Source organism: Peromyscus maniculatus, chromosome 4, assembly GCF_049852395.1.
Source record: "Peromyscus maniculatus bairdii isolate BWxNUB_F1_BW_parent chromosome 4, HU_Pman_BW_mat_3.1, whole genome shotgun sequence".
Classification (NCBI taxonomy): Eukaryota; Metazoa; Chordata; class Mammalia; order Rodentia; family Cricetidae; genus Peromyscus; species Peromyscus maniculatus.
Window position 1 is genome coordinate 35,485,432 of NC_134855.1, and position 23,456 is coordinate 35,508,887.

The 23,456-nt window shown below is 38.8% G+C and overlaps 1 pseudogene; it reads right to left on the reverse strand.

Moving 5' to 3' along the window:
* Positions 1-19,421: 19,421 nt before the first annotated feature.
* On the reverse strand, positions 19,422-23,073 carry LOC102925954 (ATP synthase F(0) complex subunit k, mitochondrial pseudogene; annotated as a pseudogene).
* Between the last annotated feature and the right edge of the window lie 383 nt (positions 23,074-23,456).

Below are 23,456 nucleotides of genomic sequence, written 5' to 3' on the forward strand. Positions count from 1 at the left end.
AATCACACTCATTAGGAATAGCAGGAATCTAATATCTACTAAATGCTAAGCGTCATCCGACTCACTTGTCTCCTTTTCTAGAACAGACATAAAAAGTCAGAACTTAGCAACTTCAGGGAATAATCACCTCTTCACTACCCTCAACTGGGCACATAGCTTGGCAACAAATGCTTTGCTGAGAATCAACCAAAAGAGTCACCTTAATCACACCCACCAAGCAAGCGGCTGAACTACCGCGGCCCGAGTCAACTGCGCATGCCCAGACAACACTAGCGCCCGGAAACAACTCTCCCAATCGGCCTCCCGCCCGCTTGCGATTCTCATCTGAATAGAGGATCATTTGTTAAGATTTCCAGAAAAAGAGGGACTTGAAGGCAAGCTGAGTTACATGCATATGCGCATATCTATTATAGAAACAAAGAGAAATGTAAACTGGATCGTTCATAACATTAAACAACAACAACAACTCAGGTGTTTATTTTTTCTTTGCTGTTTTGACAGCTAGTTGTTTGGGTCGTTCCTAGAAAAAAGATCTTTGGAAAGCAGTCACCAAACTGCAGCAGCACTCCAGTGAAACGTAGGAGTTGGCAAAGCTTTGGCCCGGCCTGTGCTGGATTACAGACAGACTTGTGATGGAAAGATCTTATGCACGTACTGTGGGCTACCCCTCCATCAGCTGTTTGGAAATAAGTAAATTCCAAATGTCCTGCTCCCCGAAAGAAACGACAAAACGTCCCAGAAGGCAACTTCACCCTGCAACTGCAGAACCGCGCGTGGACCCGATGAGTTTTCTGCTGTGACATGCAGAGTGATAATGAAGTTGGGGCCTTCTCAGTCTCGTCTCCGAAAGGGCGAGGGGTGCTTTTTGTCCCAGCAAAGCATAAGTAAAGCTGCCCAGTGACCGAAAGAAACCTGGCTCTGCAGTTCACACCAAAGTCCTGATTTTATAGGCAAGGCAGGCAAAGACCACAGCACCGTGTGATGTGAAAATACTGCCTACCTGGGTTCGAACTGGATGGTGCAAGCCGTTCCTTATTGTCTAAAATGTAATAGAAAAGCAGTACTCTGAACAATAAAAAAAAAGGAATTATACTTTGGTTAGAGAATAGTGAAGGTTTGCAGCAGTTTCACAGGCCAACCAAATGTCTTTTTTTCTGCCATGTAAATGCAGTAAAAGGATATTCACCGTAAATTACAGGATTTATAGTCAGCGGGGAAACGAAAGCGCGGAAAGATCACTTTTGCATTAAAATTTGGTTTTCTCTACTAGCATATATTTTTAAAATATAGGTGCCTTTTACTAATGAAGTACATCAAAGCACATTATGTTCTGCATTTGGTGAGAACTAGGCAATTTATAAATGCTATTCACATTTAATTAGTAGTCATTTCTTTTCCATAAGCATATTTACTCGGCTCTCTTGTTCCTACGGCAACCCAATGAGCGCTACAGCTACAAGAACAGCCTAGACTAACCTCAAAAAAGGACGGAGATTAATGAGCAGGCTCAATATTAAGACTATAATGCAAAAAAACCCAAGCAGGGAGACTGGGTGAGCAGCATTACAAAGAAACCACAGAGAAGACTCCTCTTTCAAGGAGCCTATTTATAGCCCCGCAGATCTTATTTATTCAGGAGTGCCTGCAGTACACAGCAAATACAAGAGATGACTCATTTAGTGCTAAGTTCTGCTTAATTGGCTAACCACTCAGGTATTGTGGAGCACAAATACATACATATATACACACATGTATGTAATTATCTGCTTCTCAAGGGACCGCACAAGCAGCACGGGCAAGAGGTGTGCTTATGGAGCGTCCCTTTAGGTACAGCACTTGTATAAAAATGGGTAGTATTTAGATTTGCTTTCTTACAAAATGATGTCTTTAGCTGGTGGGAAAAAATTCATATATCTGAATGGTGACATTATTTTAAGGGTAATTCTCTACTCTCTGCTTTATTTCAGTACTCCACCATTATTAAAAGGTTGACTGGAGAATGAATGAGTTTTTAAACATTCCAAAACAAACACAAATAATAGGTATCAGAAATTTTGCACATGCTACTTAAATTCTGCTTATAAATGACATTTCTTAATTTAAGGGTGGGGAGGGTAATAAGGAATGAAGGCTTTAATATGTTTATTTGTTTTTTTTCTTTTTGCAAAAGTTATATGATTTTACAGTTCCTGTTAGAGACAAGTTAGGAATAAATTAAAATTATTTAAATTTTGATAAAAATAAGATGTACCAAACAAAAACTAGAGTCAAGCAAAAAAAAAAAATCGCAGTGTAATTCAAAACAATGTGTGGGAGAGACAATTAGGCTCACAAAGGGCAAATTAGAAATTATAGAAGCCTTGTTACCAAGTCCTGCTCAGTGGAAGTGTCAGACTCTGGAAAGAGCTGGGCAGCGTCTTCCTGCTCTAACAACAGAGGCAGCAACATTGCCATCAAGGCTCTCAATTATTCTGCTTAGCAGCAAAAAGTAAAAATGTTTCCTTCTGACCTTTCTCCATTGCTTCATTAACTCTAATGTACAAGCAACAAGTAAAAATGAGAAGCTTCGGACAGCCCCCTCCAATACAACTGATTGGAAGACAAGGAAACTGAGCATTGGGTTAGGAGGGTCAGTATTCCTTGTGCAACACCATTGCACATTCAATGTGGGACAAGAAATGCCTGTCTAGTCCCTACAGCTCATTTTAGTTCAACCAGGGCATTTTATATTTGACTGACTTTATTAGAGATATAGTTGTGGATGGGAGTCAGTTTGTACATTTTCTGCTGTTGGTAGTTAATACTGAAATTATTTCATCTAGCACTATAAATGTAAAAAAGGAAACTATTTTGTAAAGGTTCATCCATGAAATTATTAATGACCAAGAATTCTGTTGTCTCCGATCTAGATGTATAATATCATATTAAATACTGGTTAAAGAATACATAATAGCTTGTACCTGCGATTTTCCTCTGTGAAAAGGAGCCTTTTCCAGGAACTATTGTCTATGCTGTGAATTAATTATGTTCAACAATTAAATCACCAGGCATTTCTTCCCCAGATAACCTGTGAATTTGAGTCCAGCATTTCTATAGGTACTTTTTTGTGCCTACACCAGAACACCAGAGAGTATTTTAATACCAAAGAACACAGCAACTTAAATGCCATTCCCTGGGATTTATGAAAAAGCAATATATGAGAGTAAATAGGGTAAATACCACCAACAAAAGCCCCCCACTTGGATTCAAACACCCAATGCAAATAGAAGACGGAAACCTAAGCAGAAAGGCTAGGGGTAAACACTGTGCTCTTGAGTCTTTCTTGAAAATGTTCCTCCAGCCTGTCTTCAACAAGAGTATTCTGCTATCTTTAAAAAATGTCTATCCTGGTCGGCCAACGGACTCCTCTTCGCCCAGCTGTTCAGGTGGAGTAAAAACGCAGTCCCAGGGGCTGGAGTTGTGAGAGAGAGCCCAACCCTCGCTGCCGATATTCAGCACGGAAGAACAGCTAACTTCTTAAATAACCACAATTAAATTTCACACATCCTTCTCTTCCCCCTTCCTGCTTTTTCAAACGCGGGGTTATTTATCACAGAAGAAAAACTGGAGGCTGCATCTTTAGAAGGCAGCCAGGCACTTCTAACCTAATTAGCGTTAGCCACCTCTGAAAGTAAATCCCCCGGATCCGGGGCTGCAGCTTCTCTCCCGCCCTCATCCACCCCAGCCACAGGAGCACCTGGACCTCTTGGAGCTGCCTGCCAGCCTGAGCCCCGCTGCCCTGACCCCCAGCAAGCCGCTCTAAAGAGGGATTTGCCAGCACCTTCCAGGCAATCAGGTGAAACAACAACACGGGGCGGATGCAAGCGATTTGCTTTGTCTGTGTTCAAACTTCATGCCTGCCACGGCAAAATACAGCCCGGAAGCTGCTCCAGTCTGGACGCCTCGGTGCTCAAATGCAAGGCTCAGAAAAGAAAGGAGATTCGCAGATCTGATAATGAGCCAGTTAATGACATAAATGATACCTCAAGAACCTCACTAAACCATCCAGGTCCTACAATTTAATCTGTAATAAATACTCCTGCATCATTGCGAGATGGCTGCTCATAATGGCAAATGAAATATGCTGGTATGATAGGTACAATAAATCTGGATTTTCCTATGGTTCCCTCAGGCTAGAACAATATGTAACCACAGTGCGCACTGTCAGGATGAGCAGATCTCAAAGCCATCATAAAATCTAAATGGGGACTAATTAGGAGGCCCTTCCCTTCCAGAGTTACTATTTCTATTGACATTTTCCATGCATGAGCCCCTCCATAACACCATAAGTCACCAAGATAAGAACTCCCCAGATTATAGGGAAAAAGCTTTAATGGAGAAGTTGAACTCAAAGGCGATGCATAAATTTTCCTTTTGATGTGATGGGAAGTCTGTGTTCAGTACTTTCTTTACAAACTTTCAGGCTCTGAACAGGTACTTTTTAATCCCTCTGCATGATTTTTCTCTGTCTGGCTGGTACCCGGTTCCTCTCTGATCCAAGAACAGGAGTCTCAGGTGGTGCCCAGGGAGGATATTAAAGCCAAGTGGGCCGCTGTAAAACTGATGGCTGTGGGTCAGGGGTACTTCCGGGAGCACACTTGGCAAGTGGCCTTGCAGGCCTTGACTTTTGTCTTGAAGATTCCTGTTCTCCTAAAGGTCATTGAAAATCCTAATTTCCCAAGGCTCTTCCAACGTGGAAAGGGGCAGATTTCCCTAAACTGACCTTTCCTGTGCAGGAAGTGAGATAAATCTTTTGATAACCTAAGATATCACAGTTTCTGGGAAAGTGTGTGTGTGTGTGTGTGTGTGTGTGTGTGTGTGTGTGTGTGTGTGTGTGTGTGTGCGCGCGCGCGCGCGCGCGCTTGCCTGGGGTAGAGCTGAGATCTACCAGCATACTACTAGTACCCTAACATGTGAAGGTGGTTGAAAAGCCTTGCAGCTATGATGGTGTGACCAGTTACTGAGCTTTTTTGAGAAACCAAATCCTCATTTGAAATTGTAGAACTAAAATGAACTAATTCTATAGGGATTGTTGGGAAGTTAAAATTCACTTGTATATAATTTCACAAAACAGCTATCAGTATTCTTACCTGTGAAACTGGGTTAAACTTAGGATAGTGCCATGAAAAGAGGATGTGAAAGCCAGCATTCTGCTTTTTCAATCTTTATTTTATGTCAGAAGAAACCCCCAATACTGTTAGAGTTGGACTCTGTAAAGAAATATAGGCCCATAATACAGAGGCTTATTTTTATCCTTAGTTCAATTACTTGGCAGCAGTATCTGATTTGGGGTTTGTTAAAGTACTTTTCATTAGTGAACAAAAAGCAGAGAAAGAAGTGTAATGCAGAGGTAGTGTTCATGGAAGGCTCTGTAGCAACGCTGCTCTACTGTAGTAGAGCAGTAATTCTCTAACAACTAAAGATTGGGAATCTTCTAATCTTTAAATAGTTTGTAATCCAGGCCAAGCACTGGGAAGTACTGGGACTACCTACATTTGTGAATAAAGTGTTGTGGGATGGAACAGCGACTGTAATCAGTTGATTCAGCTGCTAGTGAAGTGAATACATCCCTGTATTAGATCAGACTCTGCAGCTGATTAAGGACTTTGGTTAGTAGGCTAGCTGCAAATGCGTTGTTAAAGCTGAGTTTAAGATTAAGCTGATGGTATCTTAGAAGACGGTAAAAGTTTTGTTTCCCAGCTGTTTGCTATTACATTCCAAAGTATAAACTGGTTTGTAATTTTATCTTTCTACAGGAGTGAGTGTGTGTCTTATTATTTTTATGATTGTTGTTGCCTATTAGACTTGTATAACCTTTATTGTGTTCTTTTAGTTGGTAATCAAACTTCAGTTTTTATCACTTAATATTGGAGATCGAGAGTGTCCTTGGAACATTTTGCATTTCCATAGAAAATGACGTGATTACCTTTGTATTAGTTTATTTTTTTTACTATAGCTGAATAATGATGATACAAGAATATTGGGCTGCCTTTGAAAATGATGGAGTCTTTCTTGGCTTTTGGTGAACATTGCTTAGAGGATTAGAGTCCAGGAAAACTTGAGGGTCACCCATACCAAGCCAATGGCTTTTGGGTTTTTGTCTCTTGAATTCATCGATGGTGAATCTTAGAGAGGAATTTATTGTATATTCCCACGTGGAAGCTTAAGAAGGAAGGAAGAAGGAAAAGAGGGAGAGAGAAAGGTAGATGATAGATAGATAGATGATAGATAGATAGATGATAGATAGATAGATAGATAGATAGATAGATAGACAGATAGATAGATGATTGATTGATAGATAACAGAGTTACTGTATATTGGGGGTTCACAGGAAATAGGGAGTCATTGAGCTGATAGTCTGGTAGTCTGGGGGAGTTAGTGTGAGGCAAAGGGCAGGGATGAGACAGTCAGTTCAGTTGTGCAGCCATGAAGTGGTTAGGTGCCCCCTCTCTGTTTTAATCACATGCTCTTATGTAGCCTGTATACAAAGGTGCATATTTAGGAGGTAATAAAGAAATAGGAACCAAAACTCTCTTCTGTCATTCCTGGTCTCCAGTGAGGACATTTTCAGAACTGCTGCTCTGGAGTCCCTGCCCTGCCTGACCAGTTTCTATCTCCTGTTCTTGTCAGAGAGCTCAGGTGGTAAGGGTGCTAGCTGTGCAAAACTGAGTTGGAGTTCCAGAGCCCAGAGTAGAAAAAGAACCACGGTCATTGTGGCACATGTTCACCTACACTCATACATCAAATATATACAATAATAATAAATAAGTGCTAAGGGTAGCCTAACATTATAAATAGAAGTTCAGGCTGGAGAGATGTATTAATGAGTAGGGCATGAAGAACGCTTTTGGATCTCCAGCACCCAGATAGTGGGTCTATAATACCAGTGATTTGGGGGAAAAGTTAAGTGGAACCTAAGGGCTTCTAGGCCAGCTAGTGTAGTCTAAATGGTGAGCCCAAGGTTCAGTGAGAGACCTTGTCTCAAAACATAAAGTGAAGAGTGATGAAAAAGACACTTGATGTTGACTTCTGGCCTGTATATGCACAGACACAGGTGAACACACACACACACACACACACACACACACACACACACACACACACACTCACACACAGCTTATTAAGTTTTTGGAAGCTCAAATGCATAGCCCCAGCATAGTGTTAGGAACGTGTAAAAGAGGAAAAGATCACAATGCTAGACAGAAGGCTAGAGGCTCTTCAGGTGTTAGACTTGGGCTTTTATAAAACTGGTTCTAGGAGAACTAACTTACAGATCTGATGTGGACTATGCCAATCCTATCTGAAGACAGGGTGCCCATGACATAAAAGTGCCTCAATATGGTCCACTTTTTAAAGGTCCACACTGTCTCCTGATATCACCATATGGAAACCAACCCTTTAACACATGGACCCTTAAGAGGCACAATAAAGCCAAACTCAAGCCATATCAGCAATAGTAGGAAATGACTATTGTAATCCTGATGAGAAATGATGGATGAGTGTTGCATAGTTTGGAGAAGCAGTCAGATTTGAAAGATGTTTTGAAAGAAGCAGGAGGATCAAGAGTTAGAGGAGAACCTGGGCTATATAGCAGTTCAATGCCAAGCTTGGCTACAGGAATATCTGTTGGGAGGAGGAAGAGGAGGAGGAGAAGGAAGAGGAAGAAGAAGAAGAAGAAGAAGAAGAAGAAGAAGAAGAAGAAGAAGAAGAAGAAGAAGAAGAAGAAGAAGAAGAAGAAGAAGAAAAGCAAAACAACAAAACTCAATTCACAAAAATTGCTGGTACTTTCATGCGGACATGGGAGACAGAATGGTTAATTCCTTGTGGCATATTGTCCTCAAATGTTTTAAAATTGAACTGTTCATGGGTCCATCAGATACAGAAGAAATATAATGATGAATATCAGGTACAAAGCTGGGGATACAATGGTGAGGGGATACAATCGATTATGTCAAAGAGTCACAAACTAATGTGAGGTGCAAATAAAATATTTCAAATATAAGAAGAGGTAGAAAATAAAAACATGTATACTGTACCAATGCAGAGGAGCCATTATATTTCTATCTTACTCTTCATTTTAAACTAAGAAAAATGAATTTACAAAAAGTAATAAAGATGGAAATTTCTAGTGAAAGTTGATTTTTAAATTTAACTAAACCTTTATTTAGCTAAATGAGGCTACTACAATGATGAAATTGGTTGTGGAGGTTTGGATTATCTAGCCTAAATTTGGTAGGTATTTCAGATAGATAGGTAATCTTCAAATACTTCAAAGACCTACAGAATATGGCATTTAAAATGTTTAGACTTTCTGGACAATGAGACATGTCTGCTCCTGGCAGCACTGATTTATTTCAGAGAGGAGGATGGGCATCGAAGACACTCCATATGGAGTTTATCTTCTTCTTGGCAAAAATAGTCATTTGGGCAAGAAACTGTTCTTGCCTGGACTGCTTGATCAACTGGACATGCAGGACCCATAGAAAGGTGACCACTGAACTTTGCTTGACAAAATGGTCCTTCAGGTTCCTGCTTCGCAGAGGAAACTGCCAGACATTCTACAGGACACTGAGAAAAGTGACTGAGAGACTCTAGGCCTGTGGGCTGAAGACAGATGTTACAACTTTACAAAGGAACTTTGGATGAAGGTCCAGGCTGCTAGCTGTCTCTGTCTATTTTTGTAAGACTCCTGAAAGTTGCTTGCATCCTTTTTGTGTTTCTCATGTAATAGTATATCCTTCTGAGGTCTTTGATGCAGTTGAAGACTAGAGTTATAATTTCATCAGTTATGATAAAAGATAAGTTAGATATGAAACCTTAGACTCACAAATATAGGATAGATAGGATATCTTCTTTAATTTTGGCAAATACAAATAGACTAAATGTTGTAACTGTAATTCTTGCTTGATAATTGTTTTGTTATATGTAATTTTATTATGTGAAAGTAAAACCTTCCCTTTTGAAAAAAAAAAAGAAAAGGTGAAGTGCTGTGGATATCCCTCTGTGTAAATAAAATGCTGATTGGCCAGTAGCCAGGCAGGAAGTATAGGCAAGACAAGCAGAGAGGAGAATTCTGGGAAGTGGAAGGCTGAAGCAGAGAGACACTGCCAGCTGCCGCCATTACAAGCGAGCTGTAAGGTACCAGTAAGCCACAAGCCACATGGCAAAGTATAGACTAATAGAAATGGGTTAATTTAAGATATAAGAACTAGATAACAAGAAGCCTGCCACGGCCGTACAGTTTATAAGCAATATAAGTCTCTGTGTGTTTTCTGAGCGGCTACAGGACTGGTGGGTGAGAGAAATTTGTCCTGACTGTGGGTCAGGCAGGACTAGAGAAAACTCCAGCTGCAGGCAATTGCTTCACAACTTCTTTGGATTATATTATTTGTTCTCATAATTTTAACCACCATTCATAATTAGAATATACAGATCGGTATTTTTCTGTCCCTCGAATCCACTGTACTTCTGGCTCATGTACGTAAGTGTTGGGTGCAAATGTCTTACCATAAAAATACCTGGGTACTTCTAAGCCACATATTTCTACTTCTATATGTTTCCAAACTAACTTAGCCCGCTTTTTTCCATTCAATTTTTTTTTTTTTTTGGTTTTTCGAGACAGGGTTTCTCTGTGTAGCTTTGCGCCTTTCCTGGAACTCACTTGGTAGCCCAGGCTGGCCTCGAACTCACAGAGATCTGCCTGCCTCTGCCTCCGGAGTGCTGGGATTAAAGGCGTGCGCCACCACCGCCCGGCCCATTCAATTTTTTTTTCTCATTCATTAACCATATCACCAGTCACTGAACCAGAAACTAGTCTCCTGCTCTTTCCTCCCTGGTCATGCATAGTTAATAATTAGCACCTTTGGCAGAAAAGACTGAATTATTCGGTAGTAATGCATAACACAAAAATATCAGTGAATGTGCATTCATCAAAACAGTCTTCTACAGTAGCCCTCCTTGTAAAGATTCAGCCTCCCACCCATCTCTCACAGGTCTACAATTGTGAATATGCATCCAAAAACACTATGCCAGGGCTCTTAATGACAGGTGATTTAATATTTCCCATAGTTTTGCTCATAAGTGATACATGTCTGTTCTTTCCACAATCTATCAGCTACAAAGAACTACAGTTTTAGAAGGGTCTCAAAGGCCAGATGAGCATGTTTGTCCTTTTAAATACATATATTTTAAATACACCTTTGGGATATTTTTATTTTCTTGTTTTACAGTTTCCAACACTCCAGCATCTTCCATTGTCTCCAGTATATTACCCTTTATTCTCAGTTTTCTGCATCTTGCTGGGTTGTGTGGCTCCTCACACACTGATTCAGCTAGATGGGAATTTGCCTGCTCTGTTCTTCACCTCATCCATGGCACAAACATTAAGAGACCCTAAGGATTGAAAGCAGGTCTCATAGCATCCAGATGCCTTGTGGAGTCACAAGTCTTCCTCTGAGCTCTCGGAGCTTTTGGAACACTGTTTGAGGAGGACTTTTGCTACACCAGGACATCAGAACAGCTCTTCATGCATCTGTGATTACAGGTTCATCAAGGGAAGAAACATGTACTGCTCATCTCATATCTCAGCTTAGAGTATAGTGTCCAGAAAATGGTGTACTTTTCATAAAAATGGTTGACATAAGCTGTAATTTAGGTCTTATTCTATTTGAAATCTGAAAACCACTTCTAATATTTGAAATGCTAAAACTAATAAGGCACAACAGACTTTGTGTTGTATACATTACAGGCAAGGAGCTTGCCTATTAATTGATGTACAATAAGTGAAAATTATTAGTTAATTTGTTTCTTTTTTTTTAATTTATTTTATGTGTATGAGTGTTTTGCCTACATACATGTAGGTGCACCATGTCTGTGCAGTTCCCACAGGGGCCAGAAGAAGGCACTGGATCCCTTGGAACTGGACTTATAAACCCCCAATGTGGGTGCTGGGAACCGAACCTGGGTCCATCTGGAGGAGCAGTTAGGGACTCTTAACCTCTGACACCTCTCCAGGACCCAATTTCCTTTCTTTCTGTGCAGTAATCTCTAAGCTAAAATCTAGCTTGGAAGAGGTAGAGTGGCTAGGAGCCCAGTTCTGCTGCTTGTCTTTAACCTTTCTCTACAATTTTACATGCTGTCTTGTGTGTTTTGGAGAAGATTTTCTGGGGTCTTAGCTGTATATAAATTCTTAAGCTCAATAGTACTTTATGAACTATGGTGTTATCCTTTTATGTAAACACAAAAATGTAGAAACAATGTGAAAAAGGATCCACAGGAAAATCTACCTAAGAATGTGCCCCAAATACAGACTCATACGAAGTAGGTTATTGAAAGAAAAGCAATTAGGCAAAAACTTCTAGTCTCTTAGGATAGAGTCATCTTCTTTATGCTCATAAATTATTAGTTTATGTCACCTGATTGTTTGCTAAAAATCATTTGCTAAGTAATATTATCATGTGATATTATCATATATAATTATATTTAATAATAATATACATATATTATAATTTAAATAACTAATGTGAAAAGTAATTTTACTGTAGTAGATTCTGACTTTGCTTATTTATTTGATAAAGTGGCTGGACAGATTATATATAGTATAATACAATTAGTATAATGTGATAACATTTTTGGACTCTATGAATAGAGGTACATAGACCCAAGTCTATGATAAAATGGATTTGCCACATTAAGGATTTGGTTTTGTGATGATATAACTTTTTAAATTTTGATTTATTACACTTAAAAAAGAGAGCTAGTTACAGTATAGGCCTCAGCACTCAGTGCTCAAGTCTAAATTACTTTTTCTGTAGGGTCTTTTGTTCTGAGTGTGAAGTTTTCAATTGGCATCTGGGTCAAATTTTTATTATCTCACTTTTCAAGTTAATTTTTTTTCTTAGATGACCGACAGTATCTTATCCTAATGACAGCCATCAGGCCCTCTGAATGTGGCATTCTGATGATTAACCTTCAGGATGCCTAGGGTCATCCCAGTAGAAGGTTTAATACTTTAAAATGCAAATCTGGCCATCTAGGATGTCCAAGTGGATAGTAGCCTCTCCTCAAAATTAGTGACTCATAGGAATTTTAGAAACCACTGCACTTGTCTTGCTTGGATTGTGTTGGTATTGTTATTTATATACAATAAAATAATTCATAATATATAAATATAATGCACTATACAGACACAGCTCATTTTCTGTATTTCTCTTTAATGCATTGTGAAGATCCTATGTTTTTATGGACTGAATGTTTGTGACAACCTTGTGTTCAGCAAGTCCATTTGTGCCATTATTATTTCCTCAAAGCCCAGATAATCATGCCACTTTTAACAACAAAACATTTTAATGATGATATGCACATTGTTTTTAAGTATTATGTTCTTAGTCAAGCATAATATAGTATAAACATATCTTTCATCCAAAAAGTGAGATTTGCCTCATTGTGAATTTGCTTTATTGCTATGGTCTGAAACTAGAGCCATAGGCTCTCTGAGGTAGGCACATATGTGTGTTCCCCTCCCACCTCAGAATAAGTTTTTCAAAATCTGCCACTTAAAAGAAGTAGCCAAAATAGTCGTTGAGGAGAAAAGCAAAGTTGGTACTAGCTAAGAAGGGTTAAGTTTAACTGATGTACCAAACAACTCCAAATTTTCAGTGACTTAATACAAAGTGGCTCATCTCTCAGTTACGTTATATGTCAATACTGTTTTGTATGTATAAATAATAATTGAGGTAGGATGATGGATGATGTAATATATTATAAAAGAAATAAGGTTAATGATGGCTATGGACATTAAAATATCTCAGGGGCCTGTGCTGTATGTCACCTAACAGAGTGATGTAACCTGGCCTAGGGATTTCCAACCCTGGCTTCACATTATTGATTATTTATGCTAATGGAACCTAAAAATCCCTGGTTGCCCTAGAGACAAGGCTATCGTAGCACAGACCCAACTTTCATGAATTGTAAAATATAGTTCACTATTATAAAAACCAGCTTAAACTCCTTGTATGAAAGAAATACCTGGTGAATGACTCAGACTGGATAAGGCATAGGAAGAGAAAAGAATCTCTTGGACTCTAAGAAAAGATACCCAGATAGATTCTGCTCAGGAGGGTAATCTGACCAATTTCATACGGCCCATGTCATTGGTCTGCCGCTATCGTCTATCTTGGAAGAGTGTTGCTAGAAAAAGGCTGTTTAAGCAGCAGATTAAGCCTAGGACTCATCTTTGATAGGATTCCAACCAAAGAGGGAAATTGACCCCTAGGGAAAGCTAGTTAATTAGGATAGTTTGCAAACCCTATATGTAGAAGGAGACTGTGTTCAGTGATGGAGGCAGATATATGTTTTATTGCAGTGTGTGAGCCAATAAAACCAGTGAGGGAGGAGGACATGTGGGATGAGGCAATGACTCCTCATGCTTCCCTCCCCTAATTAATACCTCAAAGCAAGTCATGTGATGAAGGCTGAACTCCCTGAGAAGCAGTTTAGAGAAAGTGCCATTCCATTCTGATCCTAGAGGCTGTGTGAGTGAGTGTGAGTGTGAGTGTGAGTGTGAGTGTGAGTGTGTGTGTGTGTGTGTGTGTGTGTGTGTGTGTGTGTGTGTGTAGATGGGAAAATACTTGTCAGACAGCTGTCATGGCTATCACAATACAGACTTTCATTTTGAAATATATGAATGATCTAATAAACTTCAAAAATTATTTTTCATAGATAAACTGAAAATGAGTGGAGTAGCTTTTGATCAACAACAAACTTCCTTTCATGGGAACCAAGCAATTTTTTCCAATTTCAAAGGGAAAAAAACCTAGAATTATAGGAATAGCACAGACAAGGTAAGACCTGAACAATTTTTTTTGCATTTTTTTTTGAGAATTTCATACATGACTAATGTATTTACACCATTTCCACCCCACACACTCCAGACTCCTATTTCTCCTGTGTTCCCAATTACTTTTCAAATTAATGACATTTCCTCCTTCAATTATTATCATCTTTATGCCTCCCCAACACTCAAACTTGCTGAGCCTAATTAGTGTTGTTTTGTACATATGTGTATGTGTTTAGGGCTGACTACTTGGGATTGGACAACATACCCGGAGCTCCTCCCTGGAGAAGATTGATTCCTTCCCTCTCAGCAGCCATTAACTGTCTTGTCTATAGCTCTTCATCTAGATGTGGGTCCTTGTGAGATTTTCCTTATCTCTATTGGGATGTCAGCTGGTGTTCTTATTGTCTTAGTCTTGTTTAGGTGATCATATTTTTATGATTTTATGGGTGCACCTCACAGTCACACATAGAAGACATGATCTCACAGCAAGGTCCTTGTCCTCTGCCTCTTACAATCTTTCCACCCCCTCTTCTAAGATTTTCCCTGAACTTTAGGTGTAGAGGTTGTATTATAGACATATAAATTGGGAACAGGCACCCTACAGCTGTTTTTATGTAGGGTTTAACTAGTTGTGGATTTTTGTAATGGTCTCTGTTTGCTACAATAAAACAAAACAAAACAAAATACTTCTTTAGTGAGGGGTTTGAGCTACACTTCTCTCTGGCTGTATAGAAGGGTTTGGAGGACTGAACAATTTTATCTGACAAATGAATTGCTATCCAAGGACTAAAAGTATAAGCATCTATAAGCTCACTTAGTCTGGCTTCTAAACTATATGGTAACATTTCTCTCTCTCTCTCTCTCTCTCTCTCTCTCTCTCTCTCTCTCTCTCTCTCTCTCTCTCTGTGTGTGTGTGTGTGTTCCTCCTATTCTAGAAAAACTAGTGAAAGCTATGAATAGACATCACGATTTTTGTAATGTGTACTTGTGCTTGTGAAAGCTAACTGGGATTATCCCAGAATTATGTTAATCTAGGGACCACTGAGATAGCAATACAACAACTTTGCCCCATAGCTTACAACTTCTGGAATTCCTAAATGCAGTTACTTTAAAAAACAAGAATCCTGCCCCTAAACATTCATTTGAGGAACAAATTTCACTACATTTAAACCTCACGAAAAGCAAAACTGTCATTAATGAGAAATCAGCTGCTGTGTAGTGAGATGAAATTTGCTTATCTATGTGTAGACAGGAGATTGGGTTTCCAGCTCATACCATGTACATATCAGTGCCAGAAAATTTCGAAATTCAAACATAAAACCAAAACTTTAAAATGAAGGTACCTCCAGATATGTTTATAAGATTGGTTTAGGGAAGAAGTTCGTAGAACTAAAATACCATGAGTGAGATAAGTGAAGACATTCATTACATTAAGAACTTTTGTTAACTGAAGGGGAAGTAAAAAGGTAAATCTTTGGACAATTAGATAAAATTCTAGAATTGAGAATATAACACACACACTGATCTCTAGTACCATAAAGCACACATTTAATGGTTCAGCAGCTGTATTCCTATGGCTCTTCCTCATAATATATGCCCATGAACATATCCACAGAGACACTCATTTGTGGACACTGAATGTTGCATGGAAACAACATATATATGTGTACATGACATGAAAGTAGAGTGCAGTTGTGAAGAGAAAGACAGTGACTAAAGGCAGAAAAGGAAGAAAAGGGGAAAACATGGTCAAAACATAGTGTGGACTTGTATGACAATGTATTTATGAGACCCATGCTACGTACATTGAATATGTATAACAAAACATTAAAAAGGTAATCATAATAAGTTTGCCTAAATTAATAGCAAAATACAGAAATAATCAAATTGTCTACTGACATGTAAATTCAACAATAACAAAGAAATCAGCAACAAATACATGCATCTAATACATAAGCCTGCTATATATTGCAAATATCAAGTTGCAGAATAATGTGTATAATACAATAATATTTATATTAAGCTTGCAAATCTATAGAACTAAACAACATGGGCCTCTTTTCTCATTATTAATAATTTGAGATGATTTTTTTGTCTGCACTGAAAGGAGCCCTGACTAGTATGGGGAAAGTTTAAAAGAGGAGCAAGAAAGCAATGTGGAGGACTCTAGAGTCCAGTAGAATCCCATAGTGTCATGGGGTAGGAGATGCTCCAGTGGCTGTGGTCATACATTTGTAAATGTTCCGAGGCTGGGGAAAGAGATTGTGATGTCTGTCAGAGAGAGTAATGGGAGGCCTGACATGTCCCGTATTAAAATCTTCCATGGGAAAATCCACATTTCATCTAAATTGGATGGAGTGAAGACAGAGGATGAGGAAGCAGTGGAGATTGAGTGTGAGCTCAGGTTTTAGGAGGGCCCTGACTTTGATCTTGATTGTTCTGTTAGCAGGAGCTAGCCAATAGGAACTAGAAGCCTCCTTCCAGACTAGTTTAGCATGGCAGGAACTCCTATCATCAAGGCCTGCTCCAATGTGAGAAACAAAACTGACAGAAGATATGGAGTTTGGAGAGAATGCACAGGCAATCAACAAAATGACGAAGCTGCTGAAAGAAGACACCATGGAGGCGAAGTCAAAAAGGTCCTGGGCTATAACCATAGAGAGGAGTAAACCTGAGCCAGGTATAGTGCCAGCGTGGGGATGGTTCTTGCATGGATAACATACACTGCTCTTCCTGGTCACCAAGGATCAAGCTGTAGCAGGTAAACTCAGGTTCCAGCAAGAGGGGTTTGTGTTGGCCAGAAGGGAGAACTCAAGGCACGTCAGAAACTTCAATTCCATCTTACATTATGGAAAACACGGACCGGCCTGCCCTCTGTGATATTCTAGACAGAATGGTGGGGGACCTGATGGATCCTGTGGGCACTTTCACTTTATTCTATCTCTGGACTTGGAAGCTCTCCTGAAAGTTGTAGATCCTAAATGGCTCTATGTAGTAATCTGTAGTCCATGTTTCACTGTTAGAAGACAGTTCCTGCAACTGAAAGAAAGGTTATAATCTGATATAGTTGTTTTTGTAAACAAAACAGACAAGTATGTTAATAAGATTCTAGATGACACTCAGATTAAAGACACCTGTCAAAATTAGCAACTTGCTGTGTTTTTTTTTATTTTTTTTTTATTCAAAGTTTTAAGTTAGCATACAAGTCATGGGTTTCATTATGGCAATTTCACATATAAATGCCATTATAGCTTTTGCTTGTTCATCCCCTTCCTCTATTGGGTTCCTGTCACCTTACCTCTGCTGGTCCCCTCCACAAGGACCCCCTCTTCTGTTTTTGTGTTGTATGTATTCCATTACTTTCTTTTTTATTCCCTGCCCCTGCCTCCATTAAAACCCAGTTCTCTCTTCTCATCACTGGTCTACATTTGTTGAGTGAAAGATAATAATGGTGAAATAAACCAGATGTGGTGGTGTACACTTTTGTCCCAGCACTGGGGAGGCAGAGGCAGGCAGATCTCTGATGGCCGGGAGCAGCCTGGTCTACAGTGTGAGTTCCAGGACAGCCAGGGCTGTAGAGAGACACTGTCTTAAAAACAAAACAAAACAAAACAAAATCTGAGAAAACAAACAACAAACAAATAATAAAATGCTTCCTCTTTTCAGTCCTGGTAGGAATCAATTCAGAGTCTTGCACATGATTGACAAATATTCTACCACTAATATACAACCCCATCCCCATGTTTGGAACTACAATTTTCTTTAATAAAGCACAAAATTAAAACACACATACACTTCCTTGTTTCCCAATTTGAGATAATGCTCATACATTTCTCTAGGGATTCATAGCCTCTACCTGGTTCTCCAGATACCCAAGGCCAATGATGAATATCGTAGACAAACCAACACTGACCAGTGCTGTCAGTGGAGAGATCCACAAAGTTGCCTTGACTTGAAATGAGTGATCCTCCTATACTATCCTCTATTCATAGCCACAGGATTTTTTTTTTTATTTTTAGTATTTTCATGTAGAGACCATTTACTGAAAAGACTAGATACTTGCCGTCACAGTGACATGGTTGATGGAGACTATCTTCCATCTTCAACTGGGTTCTTGTCCCACTCTCCTCCAAGAATAAAGTGGGAAGACTACACAGTACAAACATGAGGTGCTTTATTGCCAGTATGGGACTGACAACCCTAGATGGGGTAAAATGTTCAACAGATTGCTTTGTGGGATTTATGCAAAACAGATTTGCACTCTTGGTAGCAGTGGGTATTGCTGAGAGCAATGACAGGTCTTGGAAGCACTGAGGCTCAAAAGCTCCCAGAGGGCTTCGGGTGCCAACCACGAGCAAGTCTGCAGGTCAGTAACTGTTGCAACGGGTTCAGCTCTCCTTATCCAGCAGGTCTGGAGGTCTCCGGAACAGCAGACATTAGCAGCTGGAAGCAGCCACAGGGACAAATTCCTTCTGCAGGGCAGCTGTAGCGTCTTGGGGGCTGAGGCAGGAGCAAGTCCCCCTCTCTCTGCTTGCAGCTGGAGTTTTGCTTAACATGGGATGGGGAGATTTTTATTTTATTTTACTTTTTGCATTAACAGCTATTAGCCTTCTACTCCCTGTGGCTTCCTTGCCTTTGGGAACTGAGCTCCATATTGTGCTGTGGGGATACCTACCCCTAACTATATACATATGTATATAGTATATGTATATAACTATATAGTTACTATATATTATATATGTATATAGTGTTATACATACATACATACACAAACATATATGTGTTTTATATATAGTAACTATATGTTTATATATATATAATTATATATATGCATGCTTTCTAATAAGCAAACAGGAAAAAGAAACAATAGGTCAAACCTGAACCATGGTCAGCTTTTGTATGATCAGTGCTAATGATGTTCTCTATATCTTTATAGTTTTTTCATATATAAAAAATGTGATTACGTAACCCAGACAGTGAGTGAGTGAGTGTGTGTGTGTGTGTGTGTGTTCTCTCTCCAAAAATCTAAGTTATTTACTTTTCTATCTTCTTTAGAAGTTTCCAGTTCTTGTATTATGGAATTAACACATCATTTTACAAGAAAAATGCATGTCCTTTTCATTAGCTACTTCATGAGAAATCTTCTTAAATATAGTATTTTATAATTGTTTCGCATCAATCACAATATAAAACATCTCTTTGAAGTAAACAGAGATTTGAAAAGATTAAAAAAAAGTTGAATTATACACATCTTTTTCACTCTATACACTATCATATAGTAAGTATACAAGGAGACAGCCTTACTGTATTTTCATCAAATACACTTTCTATTTCTCAAAGATACTGTATTTACACTGCTAATTCCGTTATGCTGCCAAGCTTTTGAAAAGTTTCTGTAATAACTAAAAATAAATAGGAATGCATTGAAAGTTTTTTCCAGATTTATAATTTATTGTGCAAATTGGGGATTATATGATGAGTTGACATCAGCTTCTTCAGGCATGAATGAGACTTAAGAGATGAGGTCAGCCACTTTAGAATCCATTTATGTTGCTTTCACAGCTGGTGATTTTTTTTGAGCCTTAACATGAAGTATACAACCAACAGAGCAATGCCTCTATATGTACATGACCAGGGAACAATTCATTCTACCTGTGAAAAAGTAAGATTTGAAAGATTTTTTAAATACCAGTGAACTGGAATTAGCCATCAGTTTCTGGACCTGCTATGACTTAAGTCTTCCTCTAAGTCTCAGATCCCACAGCCAGTGTCCAGTGACCTTGGTTACCAGCTTGACCCAGCCAGAAGCACACTAAAAATTTAAAGATGAAGCAAATGTATCATATCTTTTAAGTGCATCAGTGGGAGAATCATTGGAGAAACTCCCATTATTTTTCTAAGGCACAGGTTTATTTTTTTCTGTTCTTTGATTGCAATTTAAGTAATCATTTTGAATAAAACATCTACTAGCTGTTATTAGTCACCATAGGTGAAATTAAGTTAAATCACAGTGACTTTGCACAACAAAAGTTATTCCCACCATTTTCTGTTTGTCTCCTTTTAGAGTCTCTGAAGTCTCAAACAGAGAGTACCTCCACTATTTTATCAGTGTCAGTAGTAATCAAATTAGGGAAGAAGGGCAGAAGAAAGACTTGTGAAAGGGTCTTTCACTGCCTTTCCCAAGCCAGGAACACATAGTTAATGTTCCAGAACTGGTCCATAGCCCTGCTCAACTGCCATGCTGCTTAGGAATGTAGCTTGATGATGTCTTGGGGGAAGAATGTGAAGTGTGATTTGATGCATTTTCTCAGGCACATCATCCAAACTTTAACTGGATTATGTCTTCCATCTTTGTGCTTTCCAATTGGTATGGGCATTTTGGAAGAAAAGAAATATTTTCTAAAATGTAATGCTTACTTTACTTGTTTAATGTCAATTAAGTCCACATAAAATTTATTATCAATTTAACTGAAACCCAGGGAGGTGTCAGCACAGTGTGTGCCAGTTTGGAAGTGGGGTTTGAGGAGAAAGGAAAGAGGAGTTTGAGAAGCATTACATTCTAACTTTCCAAACAGATGGTTCTTGTGTTGGCCATTGTCCCAGAGAATCATCTTCTGGAATGTTCCAAGAGACAGACTGACTCAGTCTATAGCTTTCTCTAGGGGAGAAATAAAAAAGGATCAAATGATATTTCCCACTTCCTCTTGATGCCACTTCTGTTCCTTCTAGCTCCTCACTGCCTGTGCAAACAGACAATTCCTGACACCTTTAATTCACCCAAGACCCACCACCTCCGCTAAGGTTCTCCAGCAGTACCCCTCATCGAGTCCCTCTTTTCTCTCTTTCCCACATCAGAAGGTCAAACCGTTTTGCTATCCTGATATCTGCTTATTAGAAATTTCAGCACAACTGAAGTGTTGTTATTTGCTGGTGTCAGTGATTTTGTTTTTTTCCAAATCCTTATACAGATATATCTGTATTTAAAAATGGAAATCTTGATACTTGGGGAAAACATTCTTTTTGTCCAAAATAATTTTTTTTGTTATTCTTTGTTTTTTTGTTTCTGGTGATAGGATCCAACATAGCTCAGGCTGGGCTTGAACTCACTATGTAGTTGATATTGGCCTTGTACTTCTGATCTAGACTGCTAGGGTTACCATATTCAAAATTATTTGTTTCTAATGGTGGAATATCAGGAATCATGTCATGGTATGTTCTTAAAACATTCAAACAGGGAGTTGTTCTAGGATGCCTCCAACATATTTTCTTTTAAAAATATCTATTATCAGTCTGGAGGTGGTGGCACATACCTTTTATCCCAGTACTCAGGAGGCAGAAGCAGGTGGATCTCTGTGAGCTGAAGGCCAGCCTGGTCTACAGTGCCAGTTCCAGGACAGTTAGGGCTACACAGAGAAACCCTGTCTTAACAAACAAACAAACAAACAAACAAACAAACAAACAATCTATTATCATTGTGTGATTGTGATATGTGTGGACAATTTGTTGGAGTTATTTTTCTCTTTCCACCTTTACATAGATCCCAGGAATTGAACTCAGGTCATCAGACATGCATCATAGGATGGCAAATGCCTTTATCCTCCAGGTCATTTCATTGGCCCCTTTTTACTTTTAAATGGCTTACATGTTTTCTGATAATATTCATTATCATTTATGTATTTATTCAGATGTTTGTGTATTTTATTAATCTAACATTTACTGTTTACATATTGTCTGCTAAACACTGTAGAAATAGCTGAGAATATATGACTATACAACTAGTGTTTTCAAATAGGAGACAGGATACCAAACTCTAAAGATATCATTAAGTATCTTCTAGCGTTTTTAATTTTGAGGCATAATTCCTATACAATAAAATGTTCTTATTTTTAAATGTTCAAAACTGATGAACTTTGACAAACTTATCCATCTGTGAAACTCAGTTCCAATCACGACACAGGATACTGTCAACATCTCAGAAAGGTTACTTAGTTATAGCTACCCAGTGCCAATATTAAGCCCTGGTAACCTTTGTTTCCCTTTCTGGATCTAGTATTCTATATGCATGGATTCACACAGCATGCACCCTTCTGTATCTGGCCTTCTTTGCTCAGTACAATGTTTCTGAGATTCATCTATGTTTCATTTCAGTAGTTCATTCCATTTTACTACTGAGTGGTACTTCACTGTAAGGCTAGCACACAGTTTGTTTATCCACAAGCAAACTGTGGATAGACACTTGGATTGTCTCTAGGCTTGGACTATAATGAATCAAGCTGCTGTGAATCTTTTTAACCAGCCTTTATGTAGACATATGTTTCATTTCTCTTAGGAATAAATACTTAGGAGTGAAAATACTGCATTATGATAAATGCAAATTTAACTTGACAAAAATGACTTCAAAGTGACTGTGCCATTTTACATTCTTACAAGTGCTGCATGAAAGTCCTAGTTGCTCCAAAATTTTAAAGTAGTCAATCATTTAAATTTCAACCCTTGAGTAAATTGTACTGTTGCATAATTTAAGTGTAATGTGCATTTCCCCCATGACTAGTGAAGACAACCATTTCTTCATGAGTTTAATATCTGTTTAGGCCCCTTCCCTGAAACCTAGGGGTTCCACCAATCTTTGAAGCTTGTTTTCTTCCTTCATACTGAGTTACAGTTCTCATACAGTCTCATTTCCAAGTCCTTTGTCATGTCATGCAATACAAATAATTTATCTTAGTGTGTGACTGGCTTTCAATGTCTTTTAAAATGAAAGGTTCTTAGTTCTTGATTCACCTTAAGGGTTCGTTTGGGGATATTCTATGGCATGGTTGACTACTGCTAAATCAGGAAGTTACGCTTTATTTTTCTCATAAGTTTTATAGTTATTTATTATGTTTCAAATGAAGTTATGTATGTGGTGTGAGATGGGAAAATGTCAAACTTGAAAATGGGTATCTGAGGCTGATGAGGTGACTTAGTGACTAAAGTTTTTGCTGCCTGAGTGTGAGGATGCCAGCACCCACGTCAAGAGGTGCACACAACAGTGTATGTCAGTGTCTCCGGCACTGGGGTGGAGGGTAGAGAAATGGGAAGATCCCTGGGCCTCATTGTCCAGCAGTCTTACCAAACCAGTGAGCTTCAGGATCCATGTGGGACCTTGTTTCAAAAATAAGGTTGGAGAATGGTTGAAAAAGGCCTTTGACATCCATCTCTGGTGTCCACATGCACACACACATGAACACATACACATACATGCATCCCCACACACAAATGAACATTTAGTGCTTCTGCAGTGTTTTCTAGAAACTACTTTCTCACTGGCTGATTTGAAATCCTTGCTGAAAAACAATTGGCTATGTATATGTATAATTGGGGACTTTTTACTTCTCTCCATATATCTGTGTACATGTAATGCCATTAATTACACAGTGCCTTGAATGCTATAGTTTTAGAATAAATTTTTGAGGTGTCAATCTTATTACCAGAAAAATATTCACAATTTCCAGAACTAATACTTTTGGAACTTTGATTTGAGTTTTAAAGCCCTGTAAATTAATCTGGGGGTGGTGGTGGTGGGGATGAACACTTTGAC